The sequence below is a fragment of the Cnephaeus nilssonii genome, assembly GCF_951640355.1.
Source record: "Cnephaeus nilssonii genome assembly, chromosome: 2".
In the NCBI taxonomy this organism is placed as follows: Eukaryota; Metazoa; Chordata; class Mammalia; order Chiroptera; family Vespertilionidae; genus Cnephaeus; species Cnephaeus nilssonii.
The window spans coordinates 52,862,394-52,886,492 of record NC_137073.1 but is presented as its reverse complement, the minus strand read 5'-3'; the positions used below and the strand labels follow the sequence as shown (position 1 = coordinate 52,886,492).

Below are 24,099 nucleotides of genomic sequence, written 5' to 3'. Positions count from 1 at the left end.
TCATAAGCATCAGTACATTTTCGCTAAATAAATTGTTCATGAGAATAGAAAGTTTATGACTTTATGAAAGATCTAATGGAATAGTCTCATTGGTATAATCTATCTTTTGAATAGTAATATTAGCTAATAGTCATTTTTTAAAAAGGACTACATTTAAGGAGTATATTTATGTTTTAAACTTTCTATGAATACAATGAAATTGGATATTTTAATGACCGCCATGTGGCTAGCAGCAGGTGGAATTACTGTGAGGAATAGGAGAGTGCTCTTTACTACTTAATCTGTTTTATGCAGTTCCATTAAATGGTTTGCAATAAAGTGCTGACTGTTGTCTACTGAACTCTCAACCCCAAATGTATTTAATAAAATAAATTTGATTTGTTTTGAAAGCATTATCTCAAGTCATTGGACTAAGACAGTCTTTTTTCTCCTTTAGCATATGGTGAAAAGGTTTTTAAGAATCAAAGACAGTATTGAAATATTCAAATTGAACATGATTTATTTCAAAATAAGAGATATCTGTTAAAATAAGATTAAAGAGAAACTAGAAAGAATAGCACAGGGGGGGAAATACTCATAAACTATCTCTAAAACAGTGTTTAGAATCCAAATTACTTCTAATCCTAAAAATCTATCACCATCAAAAGCAACGAGTCTGCTAAAAAATATAAAGAATGTCTAGCTCAGTGTTGATGATGGGCATAAACTAGGGATTCTAGAAACAGGGTATAAGGTCCAAGCTATTATGAAAGCTGAAAATGAAGAGATAAGTGGTTGGAAGAGAGAAAACAGAACAGCATCCAAAGCCAGGAGAAGGCAGCAGTAACAAAAGGACGGGATTTAGAATCAGAAGATATAAGTTTGAATTCTAGCACTGTGACCTTGGCCAAGTCACTTTAAAGAAGTCTTAGTTTTCTGATTCGAGTTATGAAATGGTACTAAATGGTCCAAGGACATACTACAATCTATGTTACAAGTGTCTTGTAAATAATTGACTGTTATTATTTGGATTACTAGCACTGAGGCACAGATATAGAATCAATAGGCAAAGAACGAGATGGAACTTGGGAGATGTTGATGAGCCAAACCAGTTTCACCAGTCCACTCAAAATTCACCCCTCACTGATCATCCCACACACATGGTCTGGAAGATGCATCACTGCTACTGACTTACCAACAATAAACAGTCACTTAAATTACACCTAAGATAATGTGACTTAAGAGGCTTCTTGAAAAGTTAACTAGAACTCAAATGGAAACTCTAAATCCATCTTGTCTTCCTAATTATTTCATGTATATGAGAGATTTGTGGTAAGTATACAGACTTTAAACAATATCCTGTCCCTCAAACATCCTATCTAATAAAAGAGTAATATGCAAATTGATTGTCACTCCAACACACAAGATGGCTGCCCCCATGTGGTCAAAGATAGCTGCCCCCATGTGCACAGAAGATGGCCTCCACAAGATGGCCAGCAGGGGAGGGTAGTTGGGAGGGACCAGGCCTGCAAGGGAGGGCAGCTGGGGGTGATCAAGCCTGCAGGAGAGGGCAGTTAGGGGTGACCAGGCCGGCAGAGGAGGGAAGTTGGGGATGACTGGGCCTGCAGGGAAGGGTAGTTGGTGGGGATCCAAGCCTGCAGGGGAGGGCAGTTAGGAGTGACCAGGCCTGCAGGGGAGGGCAGTTAGGGCAATCAGGCTGGCAGGGGAGCGGTTAGGCATCAATCAGGCTGGCAGGAGAGTGGTTAGGGGGTGATCAGGCTGGCAGGCAGAAACAGTTAGGGGCAATCAGGAAAGCAGGCAAGCGAGCAGTTGGGAGCCAGCAGTACTGGATTGTGAGAGGGATGTCCGACTGCCTGTTTAGGCCCGTTCCTACCTGGATCGGGCCTAAACGGGCAGTCGGACATCCCTCGAGGGGTCCCAGATTGGAGAGGGTGCAGGCTGGGCTGAGGGACAGCACACACACACACACACACACACACACACACACACCACACACCACCTGTGCACGAATTTCATGCTCTGGGCCTCTAATGTTTAAAATATCGTCACTGAAATGTATCTAATTCTATTTCTTACTTTTTACCTATTGTCTTTGATTCTGCTGTGGGTTTTCATCTTAATATGCTATTCCTCCTTTTGCAAAGTGTGAGGTAGTGCTAAAAGTTAAAAATCTGTGATCTACTCCAGGATATAGCACTCCTTAACTGTCTGACATTGACCACTACATTCTTTACTTAAGAAACTTAAAAAAAAAAAAGATGGGGTTGGGGGAGAGGAGGAAAGGGTGTGAGGTCATACCCCACATATTCAGTTTCACACAGGAATTATGTAAAGGACGAGGTCTGGATTGTCACAGTGAGATGAGGATGGTGGCTGCGCTTGAAGGTTCGGGTCTGTCACCGTGCTGCCATGTGACAGGCACTCAGGAGTCTCTCTGTACAGCCTGTCTGCTGACATCACGGGTGCACACTGTGAGACCCGAAAAACTCTGTATCTCTCTGTGGTAGCCAAAATTTTTTTCTCTATAATTATCTCAGATTTGCTTTACCTCTTCCACTTTCCATGACAAATCTAGGCATTGGGGAAGGAATTATGTCATTGTAGAATAATCTAAAAAGTGAAGATTAAGCAAAAATGCTATCTCAAATGACATTTAACTACATATAGTGCATTACAGATTTCAAAGTGAACGACCAATGCTAGTTTTTTATTGTCATTCAAGACATTAAATGGACATTTTATGTGAATTAAATGAATCTTTTTCTTAATTTTAAAATAGTATGGTAGAATAAGCAGACAAGAAAAGCTCAGTTATGCCTTAAACATTTTTTGAAGCAGGGTAACTTCACCAAGGGTTTTGTTTCTTTTCAAAAGCAGGTACATACTCCCAAAGTTAGAGGCTGTTTTTTTACTTGCTTTCCTATTTTGTTTTCTTACTTTCACTCTCTTCTGATTCTTTCACTGTGCACTCCTTGTTATGCGGACTGGCTCTAGTCACCAAATGGGAAGGGCAGCCCTGAGGTCCTCTCTAGGGGGTGGGGAGGGAATCCCAGCAGTGCTCTGACTGCATTTCAAAGGGCCCCTGACTGCAGGAGTTTCAGGAGCTGGAATCTCTCAGTATGTATTGTGTTTCCTATAAAAGTATGAAATGCATTTTGAACTACTGCCCTACTTACACACATTTTATCACATGCTTTAATGTACTCTGTAAAGTACCTGCATTCATGTTAAAAAGGTAGGTGCCAAATGTTGGCTTAAAACATAGTACTCCTGTGATTAGAAAGAACATTGGCTCTGAAATGTAAACTTCAAGTCAGGTGGTTTGTGAAATGAGTTGTTCTAGAGGTTATCCTTGCCATCTATCCACAGAAAAGAATGGTCAGTAGACCAACAAGATAATGTGTTTGTTGTGTTGTCCTTTGCACATACAAGGTGCTGTTTAAATCAGGAGTGGTGTTGTCATATATTACTGAAATGTCTATTTCCTTACAGAACATGCAAAGTGTGCCAGATTAGACTCTTTGGCTGCTGGTGTGTGTGAACAACAGCCTTTAAAAATCAATAACTCTTAAGAATTGATTTGAAAGTAATTGCTGTCCCTTTTACATTGGCAGGAGACTTAGCAGAGGTGTATAAATGTTATTGACTCGCGTTAGCTTTTCTGCAAAAACCAAACTATAGCACATAAAATCATGCTCTTGATTATCAAAATGACTTTAAAATAAAAGAGGCACACACACACACATTTCTCTCTCTCCTTATAGATATAGATACAGATAGATATATACCTTCTCAAAATGTTGGGTAACATCCATTTTAAAAAGTGTTGTCAGTGGTAACAAAATACTTTCCACAGTCATTGTTAGAAATCTTTAAGAAAGAGGATGAATGTGCTTTCAAGGTTTGCCTTAAAAACTTTTTATACCCTAGTACTTTAGAAGTAATGATAAAATAAAAGGCATATCCAGCAGAATCATATAATTTTTTCTTGGACACTTTTGCAGGATGAAAAGATGTGAGCTGGCATACAGGACCACTTTCTAATAACTAAGCCAAAGAGGAATGTTAGGCAGCACATCTGAATAGAAATGCTGGCACCAGTTTGTCCAATAGGCTCACAAGAGCTCACTCTACAGTTCAGACTGAACAGAGGAAGAAGCAATGGAGGGGAAGCTAAGATTGTGTCACCATGGCAATCTGAGAGGGTGGGGGAAGGGTTAGGGAACCAAACACCACCTGCTAATCAATTAGGAGAACTGTTTGCAAGTTCAAGAAATCCTGAAGAATCTGGGTGGGACTGGAGATACTGCTTTAGATAAAAGTTCAACAACACACAGAAACTTAATTGGGAATCCTCTTTTCAACATAACACTCGGTCATACTGTGGACACCCATATATTAGTAATACTGTAATTTATACCAGCCACTTTGCAGTATCCCGTCTGCTCCAAAGAAATCTCATTTTGATGCTCTTATTGAAAGTATGATAACCAGTAAGAAAAGTTGCATTTAAAATTTCCTTTGAGTTGGGTTAAATTGTACTACTGGATGAGTTTGTAAATAAACTTGAGCTTTCAAATGCAATATTTTATAATCTCTCATTAAAGCATTCTCTACTTGCAATGTTTATATAAACTGTGTACTTCATACTCTTACATCTGCTCAAATTCTTACTAGCTTGAAATGTCAAAGTACAAAAGCTTTACTAAGATTTATTGGTTTTGTGTGGCAAGATTAATCAACTTATGGCTGAATGGGGTCAAATAAATTTACTATTTATTTCTTTTAAAATTATTCCCAGAGGCAGAGAATCCTCTAAGTTTGTTGCTTTTCTTTTGCCTTCTGGCTAACGATTCCTCCTCCCCTTGCGCCACCTTCTACCTTGGCAGATCTAACAAGTATTCTTTTGTCCTACTTTTCTTGAATGCGAAACTATTGATGCTCCTACATTAGAAGGACGACTGATGTGTTACACAAAGGCCCCTATGTAGGTGAGGTCTAGAGATATGCTAAGCAGCCTATTATTTTCACAGTGCAGTGATCTGCTTGTGGAATTTTCTGAAAACATTTCCAAGGGACAACACATCAGAGGCTTCCTTCCTGTTTCATATTGACTTTTGACTTAACATTGGACCAGCAAATCCCATGTGTAAATATGAGGTGGGTGGCAAGACAACTTTCCTAAATATTTACAATGGTAAACTCTGCAGGTTATAAATTACAACAGAAACAAGATGATCAGCTTTACTATGAACTTGTCTTCTACATTTATTTTTGTCTGATATTAAGCAGGTTAGCAGGAGTTTAACAGGCAGTATAAGAAAAGTCAAAGAGGAACAAAAATTAGATTAAACAATTCATCACTGAAAATAACCATGGGTAAAAAAAAATGGCTGAGATGGAAACACAAAAAGCATAGTTAGCACAGGAAAAATGTTTAAATTAAAAAAGAAGTCAAGATAAAACTTGGGTAATAAATAATTTCTGTTATTTAGCAAAAATTCCATATTCTCATTTATAAACACAAAAGAGTGTATATTAACTTAGCGATAAAAATATTATACAATGCGTGTGAAACATCCAATAACCATCTGAACATAAATAGGCTGAGAAACTCAGTCACCAATCGGTGAAGCAGGGATGCAAATCAGCCCCATCTTATTGAATCCATTGTGTGCAGCGATTCTCTGAGAGAAGAATAAAGGGCTCAGAAGCCAGTGTTAGACTGTGATTTTTGTCTTCTGGGAAACTCCACTTAACAACTCGGAATATCATTAAAAGCCTGTGAGACAGTCAGTCAAGGGCTGCTGCGGGCTGTGTGGGAGCTTTCAGAATGCGCGGGCACAAAGACAGCCCAGGGTTACAGATCTTTCTGCAGACTAAGTCCAGTGGCCAAAATGTTGCCAAGCTTACCTCAACAACATAGCTTCTCTGTCCCTCCTAATCAGGAGATGGACTTTTATCATCATGCAATAATACTGTAAGCTCCTTAAAGGTAGAAACTGTGTCTGTATTTCTTTCTATCCTGTGTCACCGTGTGTAATTCTGGGCAAATGGCAGGTGTTCAAATAAATATAAGTTGAACTGAATTACAGCATGAGATCACGTACTTGTCCCCATTGGCAGAACCCCACACACTGCTCGCTGGCAATATTGAGATTACAGGGGTCGCTGGCAGCACTCTGCCTAATGGTGTGCTGACTGACAGAGTAGAAAATCAAATCAAGAAGGCCAGCATGACCTTTGAGTCGGGCAGACAGGGTGCACACTCACTGTAGCAACAAGGTCAAGATCAAAGTGACGAATGTCCAACCTTCTAATACATGGCTAGAGACCTGAACTGACCACTTCTGATTATCTGTGCAATTTCATCAGTATCACCTGAGAGTAATGCTTTAGCTAATAGCAAACAATGAGAGAGAAGCGCAAATAACACAATCTCAGACTACGGCAAATTTACCAGCTTGCAAGAGTGCACTTGACAATGGGCTTCTTGCGGATTACGCAAGCCTACCGATTAGACATGAAAACAACTGCTTTATGGTGACCCGAAATGGGATTAACGTAAGCCGGATGAGTGTTAGAAATTCTTTAAAGAACTCAGTGAAGTACCATTCAACATGATACAGCCAAGCTGTTAAAAATCCTGGGAACACAGAGAAGCTGAGATGAATCTGTGATCGGTAATCAAGCAATGAGACAGCTCATACTGAGAAATACTATGTGGGAAAACACGATTGGAGGCAACAGAGTCACTAGTTTCTATGAATCTCGGATGAAAAGGGTTATCAGTCACTTAGCTGTCTTTTAGCTACATCAGTCTTAACAAACGGTAGTCAGAACCAGTAGCCCTGTCTTTAAATATAAGGACAAAAATAAACACACTGTATGTAAATATGTGTTTACATCAATTTTACCTTAAAAAAAAACCAACTTCACTTTCAGTCATTGTATAGTGCCTGTAATTCTAAGAGCGACATCAGTAGGTGACTAAGGCCCTGCGATTTATATCTGCTTGGCGGTGATACATTACTTTATCTCCACAGAGCTTCCCACCTAATTTTCTCCATATGTTATCCATATGTTATATTACCATAAACATATCGTCTAGAAAACAGCCATATGCTTCACTTGTATACCTGAAAATAGTGGCCCTTCTTTATCCTTTGGTTGTTACCTCTTCTGTGGATTTTGAAATATTTATAGGAATTAAATATGAAAAGAATTCTTTTTAAACCAGTATAATGTAGTCCCTGTTATTCATAATACTGCATTTCTAGGACCTACAAACTTATTTTCTAAAAATACTAAAATTCTCAAGCTTGAATATTAAAACAGAATTATTATTTACTAGAGGCCCAGTGCATGACATTCATGCACGAGGGGTGGGGAGGTGGGGGTCCCTCAGCCCAGCCTGTACCCTCTCCAATCTGGGACCACTGACTCCTAACCGCTCACCTGCCTGCCTGCCTAATCGCCCCTAACCACTCTGCCTGCCTGATCACCCCTAACCCCTTTGCCTGCTTGCCTGATCACCCTTAACCGCCTCTGCCTGCCTGCCTGATTGCCCCTAACCACCTCTGCCTGCCTGCCTGCCTGATCGCCCCTAACCACCTCTGCCTCGGCCCCTGCCACCGTGGCTTTGTCTGGAATGATGTTTGGAAGATGGCCGGTCTATCCTGTCTAATTAGCATATTACCCTTTTATTAATATAGATATTTGGGTCAAACAGAATTTAGCACAAATTTTAATGCATCATCCCAAACAATGTTCCTAAATTCTGGAGGTGGAGGATTTTCTCCTATTGGTGAATCAGTCACAGATAATCACCATCAATCATCTTCATCAACCTCCTGAAATCAACAACAGTTTATAATTACTGAGTACAGACAATAAGCCCGATATTGTGCTACAGAACATAGTATGTCATTCTTCATTTTACCTAAAAAATGTAGTAATGCTGTTTACAGCTACACAATTTTCAGGTGGAATTTACAATCTCGGTGGTGCTTCTAGGCCTGCAACATGAGGAAGAGAAAATGAATGACCTCTTCGCTTGCTCTCTGTCTTTTGTCTCCACACTTTCTCTTCTTCTAGCCTTCTCACTCACTACCAGAGCCTCTGCAGGCAGACCATGGAGCAGGAAGGGCTATGCGGATCTGGTTTCAGTGAATGCCTCTGGGTGATGACCACAGCCATAAAGTATTAGTGTGCATATAACTTTTTATTTCAAGTGCTTTAGAATAGGAAATCCAGTGTCAGTCTCTACCCTTGGTAGACTCTCATTATTTCATGGCAGATTTTTTTTGGGGGGAGGTATCACCCTGTTTCCATTATTTTCTATTTACAATCATGTAAAATTGTATAGAATAATTCTGTCCCACTACAATCTCAATTACCTCACTCTTTCTGTAGCATATCCTTTCAAATCCAGGATCCTCCGTTTGTCTTTCAGTCTTCTCCCAAGCGATTCTGTGTAGCTCTGTGCACTCCTTTCTCAGAGTCAGCCAATCAGGCCTTGGAGGAGAGGAGCAGGCAGACGCAACCAACTGGATCAGACTAAGGCAAACTTCACTGACCGTGCTTCACCAGTTTCATGCTCTTTCACTATCACAGATAACACTTACATAGGGGTCCCCGCTTTTCACAAGTTTGCTTTATGCCACTTCGCTTTTATGAAAGGCCTGCATTAGTTGCTGTTTTCCCTAACCAAAGAAATCCAAAGAGGATTTTCCCTTTTGCAAATAAAGGTGAAAGAGAAAATAACATCCAGCCTTTGTTTTGCGGCAAACTTTTACAAAGGTAGCTTGCTAGTACCCTGAGCACAAAGAGTGGCCCTGCCAAGCTCCTTCCCAGGGAACTATACCAAGCATCTCAGCACCAAGCCCCCATACCTTTGAACTGTTTCTATAAACATCTATGCTTTATCTCCATTTATTCTGTGCATCCATTAACAAGATGTGTCCGAAAGTAACCGCTCCTTTGCTTTGCACCATTTCAGCTTAAGGAAGGCTTCATAAGAATGCTCTACTTTCAGATAATGGGGGAAACCTGTAGTTACATCCAGAACAAAATAATTAGGTGGTAATAAGAATCATAGCATTTAAGATTTAATTAATGAGTACTATGTGTTAGGTAGTATAGTAACCACAAATAATATCCTATTTAATTCTCATAAGCCTATGAAGTAGGAAATAGTATTATGCCCAATTAAATGATAATGAAATTGAGGCTGAGAAATATTAAATAACTTGCTCAAGCTGACAAAGCTAGTAAGTGGCAGACCTGTCATTTAAACCTAAGTAGTCGGACTCTGGAACCCCTGCTATTACTGCTCATAAAAGGATTTTTTATAATAAATTTCATTCATTCATATGCTGAGTACTCACTCTGTTTTAGGCACTGCATATGATCTAATCTAATAAAAGGGTAATATGCAAATTAACTGTCACTCCACGACAAAGATGGCAGCCCTCATAGCATCCCGTGCCCCAGCCGCGAAGGGAGGGCGGGCTGCGGACACAACAGAGGGCTGCTGGGCTGGGGGTGTGCTCCAAGCCACCACCATGCAGCTCGGGGCACACCCCCAGCCCAAAGGACAGAAGCCCAGTGGACAGAATGCCCCCAGCCCAGAGGACACAACGCAGGAGGTCCTCTGCGCATGAGCTGCAGAGGAAACACCTTTTCTGACCGCTCATTGGCTAAGCTCCCTGTATGCCACTTGCAGTGTTCTTGGTAACTTGGGTAATAAGAATCCAAGAAGGTGATCTAGGGTTTTTCCACCTCACTCCTGGAGGAAAAAACTAAGGTCTGCTGCTGGAGGGGCTAAGAAATGTCATATCCTGCCCTGGCCAGTTTGGCTCAGTGGATAGAGCCTCGGCCTGACGACCACAGGTTCCGGGTTCGATTCTGATCAAGGGCATGTACCTAGGTTACAGGCTCCTCCCTGGCTGGGGCCCAGGTCAGGGCTCATGCAGGAGGCAACCAATCGAAGTGTCCCTCTCACATTGATGTTTCTCTCTGTCTTTCCCTCCCTCTTCCAAGCTCTCTAAAAATCAATGGAAACATATCCTCAGGTGAGGATAAAAAGAAAAATAAAGAAAGAAATGTCATATCCTATGAAAGACACATCTTGAAAATGCCTAAAGAAAGTTATCATGTTTTCGTGGTGAAGGGACTGGAGTCCATGTTGATGAAAACAACTTGGCGGCTGTGGTGACTGGCAGTGGCTGCAGCAGTGGGGTGGTGATGGGGCTGGCGCCTTCCCCTCGTTACCCCGGTCGCCTCCCGCAAAGGGAGGCCAGACTGTGGCTTAGGTCCACTCCCAGCGGGGAGCAGGCCTAAGCTATCAGTAGGATATCCCCTGAGGGCTCCCAGTATGTGAGAGGGGGCAAGCTGGGCTGAGGGACCCCTCCCCAGTGCACGAATTTGTCCATAAAATTGGACAGGAAATGGAGTCGCTGGAGGGTGTACATAGCAGACTAGCTTGAGCTTATCCGGACAAGTGGCGGAGCCATTTGGGAAGGATCTTAAATGCTAAGGGGTTAGACCATTCTCTGTTAACAAAGGGTTTTAAAGTGTGAAGACACACAATTTGATTTGCATTTTAAAAGGCAGGGGTTCTCCAACCTGGCTTCATATTAGAATCATCAGGGAAGCCTTTAAAGAAATACTGGAGCCTTCTTCACACTCCCACAGAATCAAATTCAGTTCATCTGAGGGAGGGGACCTGGGCATTGGGGTTTTTAAAAGGTCCCTAAGTGATTCAAACACGCAGCCCGGGCTGAAACCACAGCTTTTCAGCTTCTAGTGTCTAACTGATGAAACAAACAAAAAAAATAGACTTGTAGTAAACATTTGCCACATAAACAGCAAAATGTAACCAATTCAAAAGATTTTGCCTAAGATAATGATTCTAAATAAGGTCTCAAATGAAAGCATTGCTAAATCAAGTGAGGGGGGAAAGAACACCACTTTTGCTTGTGATTACATACTGAAGGGGTAAGGGTTTGCTGGCAAGATGTGTACAGCACAGATGATGACGACAGTGTGGAAAAGCCAGGACACTGAAAAGGGTCAAAAGAAAATCAACCACATCTTTAAAACCTTTTTTACTTAAAATTCCATGATTCTCTATCACAGCATCTTGGTGACAATGGTTAAAATGGATGATACTTTACACTAGTCTACAGATTCCTGACTAATCTCTGCGGCAGCAGTGGCAGCCACTGTCTGCTGAGTTACGTATGGAAGCACCTGCAGTAGTAACAGTTAGTCCGGCTTCGGGGTAGAGTGACGGATGCTCCACAGTTGCTTCGGATGCGGAGCCACGAGGGACCTGGCTGCAAGCATGTATTTTTATAGACACCTCAGCTAATGTGAAAGTCCTAATGCAAACTTCAGTGCTTGGGAACATTAAATAGGTTTGGGATGCTTCCCCAGAGGGTTTCAGTTCCATTAACACAAGACTTGGTGGCTGAGGACGGATGTAATCCTGATCCCGTGTTAGAGATAGAGACAGAGAAACGCTTTACTGTCTTCAGGTTAACACTCACATTTCAAAAGATAAGAAGAACCTTTCAACGTTGAGAGGACTAAAGAATTCAAGTGGAACCTAATTCAGCATCTTACACACACACACACACACACACACACACACACACACACACACACACACACTTCCCCAAAAAGAGCTCAAGTGGCAGAGTATAGCTAAATTATTTCAGCTGTTCGAAGAGAGGAAGACAGAGTTTGTGGGCCTCATTCAGTCATGACTGAAAATTCCGTTACGGATACTGGCCCTTAGCCCGTGGAGGTTCTGACTGTTGGCTCTCAAGTGGATAGGAGTTCCAGCCACACGTGAAAATGTCTGCAGCCAAGTCAAAGGGGCCACAATGGTCACTGCCCATGGAAGGCCGCTGTGCACAGATGTTCCTGTGTGGACCTTCCACCTCATGGCACAGGGCTAAGGTCTGAACATAAGCAATACCAGCAAATCTACTGAGCTCCCTCCTGCCATTCCCTCAGGAGGCCTTTCCCCATCACCATGGCCCCTCATTCATGGCTGTAAAGCAGGGGTGGGGAGGGTGGGGAACCTTTTTCTGCCAAGGGCCATTTGGATATCATCATTTGGAGGCTATACAAAATTATCAACTTAAAAATTAGCCTGCTATAACTGGTCAAAAATTTAATTAACTCACCCCTAATGCCTTGGCAGAGCCAGACCAAATGATTTCGTGGGCCTTCTACAGGCCAGACATTCCGCACCCCAGCTAAAAACAAGACTTTGACAAACAAGACTTTGACTTCTTGGAGAGTTTAGAGAAGTGGAGGGGGACATTTAAGACTCCCCAAAGGCAGGACCCATAGCCATTTCCCCCTTATCACCAGCCCTCAACCCCACCCATTCCAGAACTCCACTAACTGCCAAGTAGACTTCTGCAACATTTCCTCAGCCATCCCTTCCTCTTCATCCCTACTTTCACTGTCGTGGTTTGGTACCTCGTCATTTAATTTTTTTACCCAATACAGTCCAATCGTTCTAGTTGATCTTCTTGTTTCCAGTATATTTTCTCCTCAATCTATCTTCTACTCCAATGGTCAGTAAACTATGGCCAATGGCCAAATTCTGTCTGCTGTCTGTTTCTATATATGATGTGTAACCAGAACGTAGCCACATGCATTCATTTATGTACCATCCATGGCTGCTTTCATGCTGCAATGGTGACAGAGACTATATGGCCCATAGGATCTTTATTTGTGTGTGAAGGAGTATACAATTCTATGCAACTTTACCCATGTACAGATTCATGTAACCACCATCTCAATCAAGGTACCAAACTGTTCCATCACCACAAAATACCTCTTTGTATTTACATTCCCAAAAATATATTTTTGATCACCTACTTCTGTGCTTAAAAGACTTGTGGCTACATTTGGTGGTGAGTGACCAAACTGCAGTTGCCGAAAACAGTATTTCTGACCACACTAAATAAACTCCTGATCTTGAAGGTGCCTTGCATATCAATGCTAACTTTGTCCTTCGGTGCTCATGCTGTGTGTTTTGCATATCATACCCTTCATTCTGCTTATCCTCTCAGGCTCAGTCCAAATATTATCTTTACCATGTAGCCCTCTTTTTCTCCTCCCAATGGTCAGGTCCTTCCTAGACACTTTCTTTATTTCTATTGCATTTGATATATATATATATATATATATATTGCATTGACTTAGTATTTCATTCATTCATCCATCTATCTACAGACCTGGTTGCCTTTCTAAAGGAAATTAGGAATTGGCTTAAGTATACCAGGATTAAACTTCCAAATGAACATAATGAAGATTTCATGACCTTATTCATATTGAGGTTTCTGTTATTTCAAAATAGTTTGAATCATTATATTCATATAAGAAAAGCAGTCTTAACAGTTTGCAGTTACAGAGCATTTTAATTTATCTAAAAATTAAACTCTCTAGTTTCATCGCCAAACTTATTCTAAAGGAGTTTTAATCCTTCCCAAAAATAAATTTGCCCTTAAGGAGAAAATTTAACAATATGGTAGATGTAAAATAATTTATAGTAGGTTTTTTGTATAATTTGGGGGGGAAAAAGGAATTTCAAAAATAGCAATGACAACTATATTGAAATAAATATTTTTGTTTGGCTATTAACTTTGACAGGAAAGCTACATAGCCCAGGAGGTATTTTTGTTTAATTAATTAAAGGACACGATGTAAAGGATGGAAAACTCAATAAGTGATTAACCACATTTGTAAAAAATTGGATTCAGGTGGATAACAAATCTAAGTATAAAAAACAGTAAAACTTTCAGGAGAAAATGATCTTTATACATTTTGAACAGGAAAGGCCTCTAAAAGGCAAAATTGAAAGAACAAAAACAAAAGATGATAAATTCAACTAAAAATGAAATTTAAAATGAAAAACTTGTTCGCAGAGGTACCATCAACAAAGTAAAGTAGAGCTACAGATTTGGAGAAGACATTTTCAAAGCATATAACTGACAAAGTTTAACATCCAGATTGCCTAAGAATAACTATAAATCAGTAGGATAAAAGTAATCATCTAAGCAAGAAAAAAAAAATCAATAGGCAATATAAAAAAAGATGAAACTTGAAGGTCCAAGAAACATACCTAAAAATTCCCTACCTCATCAGGAATCAAGTAAATACAAATTAAATCCATAATGAGATACCATTTCATACCAATCAGACTGGCAAACATTAAAAGCTGGCAACACCAAGTGTTGGCAGAGATGTTGAGCAATGAGAGAGATCTTATACCTGATTGTGGGAATGTAAATTAGCACAGCTTTGTAGAGAAAATTGGCAACATCTAGTAAAGTTGATGAAGCACTCTTACATTTATTCTTAGATACAAAGATATAAATGGATATTTGTGGCAGCACTGTTTGTAATGGAAAAGAGAAAAATCACCTTACTGTCCATCAAGTTCGGACTATTTATAGAATGGCAAAAATAGATGAATTAGGACACATACCAATATGGATAAGTCTCAAAAGCATAATGCTGAACAACAACAAAAAAAAAGCAAGAGAATAAAATGTATATAGTAAAATACCATTTTATATGAAATTTTAAAACCTACAAAGAAAGTATGTTTATTGTTCAGAGATAACATACAAATGAAGCAAACGTATATAGATGTGTATGGGAATGGTAAATACCAAAACCAGAAGAGTGGTTACTTTTGGAGTGGGAAGACAGATCTTAATTAGGGACTTTAATTGTACCCGTCATCATGTTTTCTTAGGCTCAGGTGTACTGATGTTTGTGTAGTATTCTCTATGCTTTTCTGAATAACTGCAATTTTCACAATGACTTTGAAGATAAATCTTTTTTAAAGAAGTTGCCATAACATGACCTAAATCTAATGGCTAGACATATTCTAGTCTTTGACATCAAAAGTGTAATTTTAAGCTCTTCAGACAGTGTTATCAGTTCTATAATTTGGCTAGACATGCTCTTCTACTTACAAGTAAGAAAATGGCGGGGGTGGGGGGGACCCAGTCACCCAGTATGGTCAGACAGGGTTAGGACAGCGGGGTCTGCACCCTCGCTTCTACTGGTACATTCCCAGATCCAGAGTCTAATAAAATAAGGGCATTCACAAGCATAATGGCCAATGTTCTGGCCTTAGTAATTTTATCAATCTTACTTAATCTTAAATCACAAATGTGTTTCTTTATATATATATATATATATATATATATATATATATATATATATATATTATTGATTTTTTACAGAGAGGAAGGGAGAGAGATAAGAGAGTTAGAAACATCAATGAGAGAGAAACATCGATCAGCTGCCTCCTGCACACCCCCTACTGGAGATGTGCCCGCAACCAAGGTACATGCCCTTGACCGGAATCGAACCTGGGACCTTTCAATCCGCAGGCTGACGCTCTATCCACTGAGCCAAACCGGTTTCGGCACAAATGTATTTCTTGAAACCATTGTTAGGGACAGAATCCCCTGGATACATTCTGGATTTGAGGTGGCTTTGTATTATGAGTCCTTACAATTATCAAATAAAAATAGTGTGTATAATACAGCACCACCTTGTAAAAAAAAATGAAGGGAAACAAGAAAACTGTATGTGTTTGGCTTGCACATGTGGAAAAATACCCATAAAAGGATAAATTAGAACAGTGGCTAGCTGTTAGCAGGAATGGGTATTGGGGAGAGCAAATGACAGGACTGGGAGTGTGACTTTTCACTATATACCTTTTTATAGCTCCTTTATTATGAAAGACATTATTTTTCTCACTTTCTTCTCTCAGTGAACTCCAGTTCCAGCTTTTTATGTCTAGGTGACCTTTCTCATGGACTGATCAGTAAATGATGGCTGTTGGTCAGGGCCTGACAGGTGGAGTACATGGCCATTATGTTGGCATTGCTACGGGCTCCAATTTCAAGGGCTCAGCTTCTTATGTACTAAAGATTTTGATTTTCACTCCCAAATTGAAATGCCTAATGCTTATTGCGTTCTACCTATAAACCTTAAGCTCTGCTGACAGATAACATGGTGCAGGCCTTGCCTGGGCTGTGAGGTACTTGGGTTTCTTTTGGTGCTTGGAATATGCCTGCCAGTCTACATGGCAACCTTGTCACACCTTGACCCCTAGCTCCTGGGTGTTTACTGGCTGTTCTTATCCTGTCTTAGATTTGGCTGACCTTGACCCTCTACTGCTGATTCTCACCAGGGAATCCACTCTAAGCTCCTATCCCCTCTCTTCTCACCTGTCTCACCTACTGATCCCTAGAATGTAGAATCCTCACTGATATGCAGGTGTGGGCAGAGGTAGGTATACAGTTGTATGTGGAACACAGTTTATTCTTGTATTATTATGTATTAACTAGAGGCCCGATGCACGAAATTCGTGTACTGGGGGGGGGGGGTGTCCCTCAGCCCAGTCTGCACCCTCTCTAATTTTGGACCCCTCAGGGGATGTCCGACTCAAAATCCGGGACTGCTGGCTCCTAACTGCTTGCCTGCCTGCCTGCCTGATTGCCCCTAACTGCTTCTGCCTGCCAGCCTGATCACCCTCTAACCACTCCATTGCCGGCCTGATTAATACCTAACTGCTCCCCTGCTGGCCCGATCGCCCCCAACTGCCCTCCCCTGCCAGCCTGATCTCGTCCCAACTGCCCTCCCCTGCCGGCCTCATTGCCCCCAACTGCCCTCCCCTGCTGGCCTGATCTCACCCCCAACTGCCCTTCCTTGCCAGCCTGATCGTCCCTAACTGCCTCTGCCTGCCTGATCACCCCTAACTGCCCTCCCCTGCTGATCTGATCTCGCCCCCAACTGCCCTCCTCTGCCAGCCAATTTGGTTCTGATTGGTCGGTTTCTATGCCAGTCAGTGTCAAAAACTCTGTCTCCTAGGCAGCCATTGGCTCCCCACAGTTCACCCAGATTTGGTTCTGATTGGTCAGTTTCTATGCCAGTCAGTGTCTCTGGGCCTATCAACGGAGCCTGATCAGAGAGGCAGGGCTGATATGCAGCCCCGGCGGAGGCCTGAAGAGAAATGCAGTTGCTGCAGTTGCGGCTGCTGGCCAGGCCCAGAGAGAAAGAGAGAGGCAAGTGCTGATCAACAGCTACCACAGAGGCTATAGATCAGACACTGCTTCTCTCTTCAGGCTTCTCTCCAGGCCTGATTCACAGCCCCTTCAGCAGTCAGTGCTGGGTCACTATGCCTGTAGCCATAGCAGTCAGTGCTGGGTTGTCACAGCAACCCAACGCTGACTGCAGGACTGACTTCCGGTTGGTCGAGCCTCCCGGTCGTTGTGGATGTGATGGACCCAGGGTTTTTATATATTAGGATTACTGTATCATTTTCCATATGAACAACAGTAAACCTACTTTTGACCCATCCTATATTTTTTTCCTATGATCATTTCCACCAAAAAGATAGAAGCTACTTCTTCCTTAACTTAGAATTTGGTTTCCTCTTCTACAACTCCTTTATAAGAGCAGTAGGGTCCTAGATCATAGCTTCAAAAATAACCATGGCACTTGCGAGAACCCTACACTGAGGATCTAGGGCTCCAGGTTAAATAGAGTACAACTTATCTGGTGCTTTATTTCCTCGACTCTAAAATTAGCGGTTTAGTGGACATCACCTATAAGGGGCTTTACAGAGCTAAAATTCTGACTCTCCTTTTAAAATTTTTATTCTCTTCAAACCTCCTTCCAGTTCTATTCCATCTCCCATCTACTAGTAAACATTTCAAACATAGTCAATAAAACAGATGTTTAGACACATGTACCCATGATTTCATCTCAGAGATATATCAGCGGAGACTAAAAAGCTTGAAAACATACAGGAACAAATGGGAATTACTGCCTGCCAACCTTCCTCATGGGAAACAAAGCATTTTCTTGTGGAGAGAAAAATCTCTTGAGGAATTATGGTTAAAAAATAAGACTCCATTTTCTCTTAAGGACACTGTCTTATATACTTTTCTTTAAGTATATGAATATATATAAAAGCCTAAGCGACCGGTTGACTGAACGACCAGTCGACCGAATGACTCGTCACTATGATGCGCACTGACCACCAGGGGGCAGATGTTCAATGCAGGAGCTGCCCCCTGGTGGTCAGTGTGCTCCAAAAGCAGGAGTGCCGCTCAGCTGACTGATGGGTGCTGGACGCCAGGCTCACAGCTGGCAAGCGCAGCTGCCAAGGCACAAGCCTCTCCTGCCTCTGCAGCAGTGCTACCGAGCGGCGGCAGGCACAGCAGGGCCAGGATGAGCAGGAGCCACGTGGTGCCCAGCTTGGGCTCAGGCTCCTCCCTGGCTGCCTGCTGCTTTGTGCACTACTACATCCCTTGGGGGATGTCAGACTGCTGATGTCACAGGCCTGTGGGGATCGGGCCAAAATCAGCAGTCTGACACCCCCCAAGGGGTCCCGGACTGCGAGAGGGTGCAGGCTAGGCTGAGGGACCCCATTGTTGCATGAATCCGTGCACTGGGCCTCTAGTAAAGTAATAAAAGAAGTTAATCTCTGGAAAGCATGTAGTCTCTTATTTTAACTTTAACATGTATCATACATCCATTCAGTCACTCATTAAGATGTTTTCTGGGCCCATAATCACGTAGCTAATTTGTTCTTTCTAACTAATTTGTAATTTTAGGCATCACTGTCACCTTGTGGCTCAAACTAGAAACCTGGGAGCCGCCCTGGAGTCCTCCCTTTCCTTGGCCACATATCCATCCAACCACCAAAACCTGAGGACTCAAACTCCAGAACAGACCTTGACCCAGCAGCTTTGCTGCTCTTTTGTCTGCACAGGCATATGTTGCCTACACCCTTAAACAGCCTCCCAGGGGCCTCTCTGCCCTGTGGACATTCTCCACTCTCCATGCCACAGAGCAACCTGAACCTGTGGGTCTTCAACCCACACACCTGGCTGTGCCACTCCCCAAGGAACACTCTTCAATGTCATCTACACTCATTCTCTAGCCTTCAAGGCATGCAGGATTTGGTTCCTGTCTGTTTCTATCTTTACTAGCTATGTGAGCTCCAGCATTTTATAGGATCTCTCTTTACATTATAAATTTCATGCTATAAAATACAGCTAAGAGGTAGAACCTGCCTGTAAGGTGCTTATGAAAGTTCTTGGTACAGGGCAAACACTCAGTGAGTGTTAACTATCTGAATATTTTATAGTCAATGAAGACCCACAGAGCGTCCACTCTGTGTACTACACTAGGCACTTCAACCCTTTCTAAAATTTCTCCCAACATACACCCTTCCTCATTGCTATATCAACAAGAGATTATAACATTTAACTGAACTATACAGTATAAAGTCTTGCACGTGGTTTAAAATATCAATAGCGCACCAAAAATGGCTCAGGGCACTTTCACTGTTAATGTGAAAAGCCCTTAAGGATGTTAGTCGATTGCAAGCATTTAAGAGAAAAGAGCACAGTGGTTTCCACACAATCTCTCTACCCCAATGTATACACATACACACACACACAAAGTAATCTTAGGCCATGATATTACTTATATCTAAAACAAGTGAAGTCACATGTTGCACTGGTCAGATATTTAGTTTTATTATAGGAACCATATTTTAATAGTGACATTATTGTGTGAATTAAGGACTGATTTAGGACAAGGAGGAAGGTAAGTGGCTTGTAAACAATGAAATATCTGAGGTAGTTAAGAGAACTGAGATAATTCAGGAATAATTAGCTTTGGGAAGAAAAGACCTGGAAGAAAGGATAGACAAGACATTTCAAATATCTGAAAAGCCTATTTATAGAAAAACACTGTACATGTTCTAATGAGCAGAGCTGGACCCAAAGTACAGAGGTCATGAGGAAGAGGACTTACATTTTCATTAGTAGAACTGTTCTAAAACAGGAGGAAAAATACTTGGGAGAATAACAATTGTCTCTTCATAGGAAAAGTTTAAGTACAGGCTGACTGGTCAGCCTCTGAGAACCATGTGGAAAGAATTTCCTTTTTGGATAAGAGTGGGGACTAGATAATAATAGCTAACATTTACTAAGCACTTAATGCTGTGCTAAGAGCTTTACAAAATTACTCATTTAAGCCTCACAGCAACTTTATGAGAGAGAGACTACCATTTTGCTGATGAGGAAATTGATATAAGTAAGTGATTTGCCTGTGGTCCAACAGGGAATAGCCAGAAACAGGAGTCAAATCTAGGCTGCTTGACTCCAGAATTTGGACTGTTAGCCTCCATGCTACACAAACTTCTAAACTAGCCAATTTATGAATGTTTTTCACCTCTAATTTCCCTGTTTCCATCTCTCACAACTTTCTGCAGACACTTGTTGACTGGCACCCATATGCCTGCAATTTCCTGTTACTAAGATTTGTTAGAAGAGGAAGTTTTTCTGGAATAGATGAATGAGTAACATTTCCTGGTGACATATAGGAATTCATATGTACAGAAGGGGAACATTGGGCTAAGCAAACCCCCCACAAAAAAGAAATCTCTGTAACCAAAAAGGACCCTGCAAGAGATGCTGCTGATCATTCAGAAAGAGAATTTCTGAGATGGTTTTAGATACGCAATCATTTAAAATATGCAATACTTAAAGAGGTCCAAGAGAAAAATCAAAAGGTATAGCAGTCTCTAAAAACATCTTCTTCTTGCCATTAGATTAAAAAACGATAATTGCAGGAAGTTATTAAAATGCTAACATTCTGAAAATAATCACTATAAAATATTCCCCATAAGGAAAGAGTTTACGAAGTAAAATGTTCTGAAGTAATTTGAGACCCAGATAAAAATGGGGAGGATAAATGAGATAATGGCAGCACAGAGCACCCCACAGAATGCACAGATATTCTGTTCCGGTAAAAACTTTTGGGTGCATTACTCCGCTCAGATGTCTCGTATGGTCTCATCTGGCACAATTCTGAAGTGATAGTAAAAAATAGAATTTGCTCACTTAGAACATGTTTTAGAGCTGGGTGAGAAATAATTTCCCTAAATTGAATATTTGGGAACCAATTACAACCCCATATCTGCTATTAACCTCAAAATAGGTAATTGCAAGTTTGCGTCTAAATCCATTTGTCATAATAGAGCAAATTAAGAATCACATGATGGATGTGATTAATGTGTGACAGTTATCAGGAGCACCATGAGCCCAACTAATAACAACATCAAAGAGAGATTCCAAATGTGATGTGGCCATGAAGGCAAAACTAATTTTCAAATTATAATAGCAACATCCAAGAAAGCTAATGTTTTCTTTGTGTGCTAGTCGCGGCTGGACATCTGGATGAGGGCCGGCCACTAATGTCCTAATAAATGGCAGGCACACACTGGAAAGGCTGTCATCAAGTGGCGAGCTGAGCACAGTTGTTGCTGCCGCTGTCCTAATGGACTGGCCAGGCGGTGGGTCACAGGGTGCCAGAAAAAAGTAAAGTCTCGTTACTGGCTGAGGCCCAGCACTCAATGTGCCTGAGAGTTCTGACTCATGCTGTGTAAACATGTTTTCAGTGCACATAGGTAATATTCCCCCTTTATTTTTATGTAACATTGTTGCCCTATTTTCATATGTGTGTGTATGTGTGTGTGTGTGTGTGTGTGTGTGTGTGTGTGTGTGTGTGTGTATTTGAGAGACTACCAGAAGACATGGAAAATATTTGGAAGTGTCATAGCAAGCGCTAGCTTCAGGCAACAGTCACCTTGGAGTTATGACAGAAAACTACCCGCAGATTCTGTGAGAACAGGGACTTCCGCTGATGTCACTTGCTACCCGAGGGGAACACCCACTCTGGCAGGCCGTGGCAGTCTTGGTACTGCTGGGCGAACCACAAAAGAAAAGGCAATGACTCTATGCTGCTAGACTGAGTGCCACGAGATCAGAGAAAAGAGCTTTTTCATCTTCACATCCCCGGCACTAAGCATGGTGCCTGGAGTAGGTGGCCCAGAAATAAAGGACAGGATATAAAAGAGTTCAAAGCAAACGGGCTGGGGATACTGGCTCTGCCACTGACTAGCCTATGATGACCCCAGGCAACTTATTTCAACTCTTCGAGTCTCAATCTCTCTCTGCAAAAATGAAAAACAGTTGTGAGGATTAAATTAAATAATTAAAATATTTAGTGTATAGTTGTGCTAAAAAATGGCAGTTGATTGCAACAAATACATTTTAATGATGAAAGGTGCCTATAAAGTATGAGGGAAGGGAAGATAAAGAAAAAGTCCAAGATAGTCATTTTTCATAGAGCAAAGGTGGCAACAAAAGTTCTCTGCATTGCACTCTCTGAGGTGACTGCAAGTAGCCTTTACTTGTCTAAAGTAGTGTTGTTGTTTTTAATCTAATTGGCTCTTTAGCATTTTTCTTACAATTGTTCTTTAAAAATCTATGCAAAACCAATACATTCTCATGAGAGTAAATATTGGTTTGAATATACATTTATTGCTTCATTTTAGCTCAACAAATTTTTTGAAACTTGACTATTTTAACACTTGCAAAACTTCAAGGATAGAAATACACATAGAAAAACAAACCCCTTTTTATGTCAAATCATTGGTGTACATATGAACATATCTGCCAATTTAAGAGTAGAATCATAAAATAACTGATTCCTCTCCTTCAAAATTTTAAATTTACTCTTTGTAGTCTTTATAGTGACCTCCCTATAATTTTATCTCTTTTGATAGGATAAAAATTTGACCTTTTTTTTGCACTGCTAATAGTCTTAAAATTAAAGTGGGTGTTTTAGGTGTTGAAAATTTTCCTCATCTGCCTCCAACATTACTGAACCTATCTTGTCAATCTCAATATGGAGATTATACAGAAATATACTCATCTTTCAAGGACAAAAGCAAATACTAGTTCTTCAACCAAGCTTTCATACTGGTTTTCATATTAAGAAATCATCAATTCATTCGGATTTCTCTTTCCTCTAAAATCATGGAGCACTGATTGAGTCTACTAATTATTTTGATAATCATATATCTTACCGTATCACTAATTAACAAACTTTAAATTGTTTTGCATTTGTCATAAGACCTAGAAAAGTTTATGCATATAGTAGGTACTCAATAAATTCTCATTGTGTTGAATCACATTTCATTGTAACTTATTATTGGCTGACATATCTCAAAAACATGAATAAGGTGCTTGTACATATTTTCTGACAGTTTTGAATATTAACGCAAAAAAATTGACTTCTGAATAAATATTCCTCTTAGAACATCATCTTATTTAATATAATATTTTCAAGTGAGAAGAAAGTTGCATAAAATAAAATGGAGATAAAATACTTATGCACAAAATAAAATGGAGAAAAAATATTCTATCAAATATTATAGATATTACCAAAACAGGGCCATTTAAATAAACACTTTTCCTGACATGTATTTAAAACACACAAAAATAATTTTAAATAGCAACAGCTTTAAGAGGGCAGTGCTGCTCATTAGGGAAAACCAGCTCAGACAGTGGGCTGCATCGTGCCCTGAACAGCAGTAAACGGGCCTATAGAGCGATGGAGAGTCCACTGTTACAGAATACTGGGCTCCTCAAAAGGAAAACATCCTATTTCAATTTCCCACAACTAACTTGAGGAATCATTAGTAGGCAAAGACTGCTGATTTTAATTGTTCAGACTGGTACACAGGGAGAATGACAATCTCAAAAGTAAATTCTCTTCCCCCTCCTAATTAGTCAAAGAAAGTTGACATACCATGGCATATTCACGAGTCTACAAGAGAGGAAACAGAATTTAAAAGAAGAGATGAATGAAAGGATAGCAGATGGAGAGAAAATGGTTTTGATCACAGATGACTAGGAATGAAGGAAAACTGAGATAAACTAATATTAGAAAGTTGAAATGTTTAGGACAAAATCAATAGATCTGAAAAGCAGAAAAAAAATGAAAGAAAGTTAATTATAGAAAAACCGACTTTCTCATTTTTATTATTATCTATAAAATTAGGCTCAAGGACTTACAGATTCTATAATTACTGCTCAGATACCAAATGCGACTCTAAAGCTGGAGATTTACTCCAAAAGCCATGCAGGAAATTCATCTCATTAATTTCCCAACACA

General features: G+C 40.7%; 1 protein-coding gene across 1 annotated transcript in view; it reads right to left on the bottom strand.

Moving 5' to 3' along the window:
- The window catches only part of FBXL17 (F-box and leucine rich repeat protein 17), a 449,728-nt gene that overhangs the window by 66,394 nt on the left and 359,235 nt on the right, over positions 1 to 24,099 (bottom strand). The gene's annotated exons all lie outside the window — the stretch shown is intronic.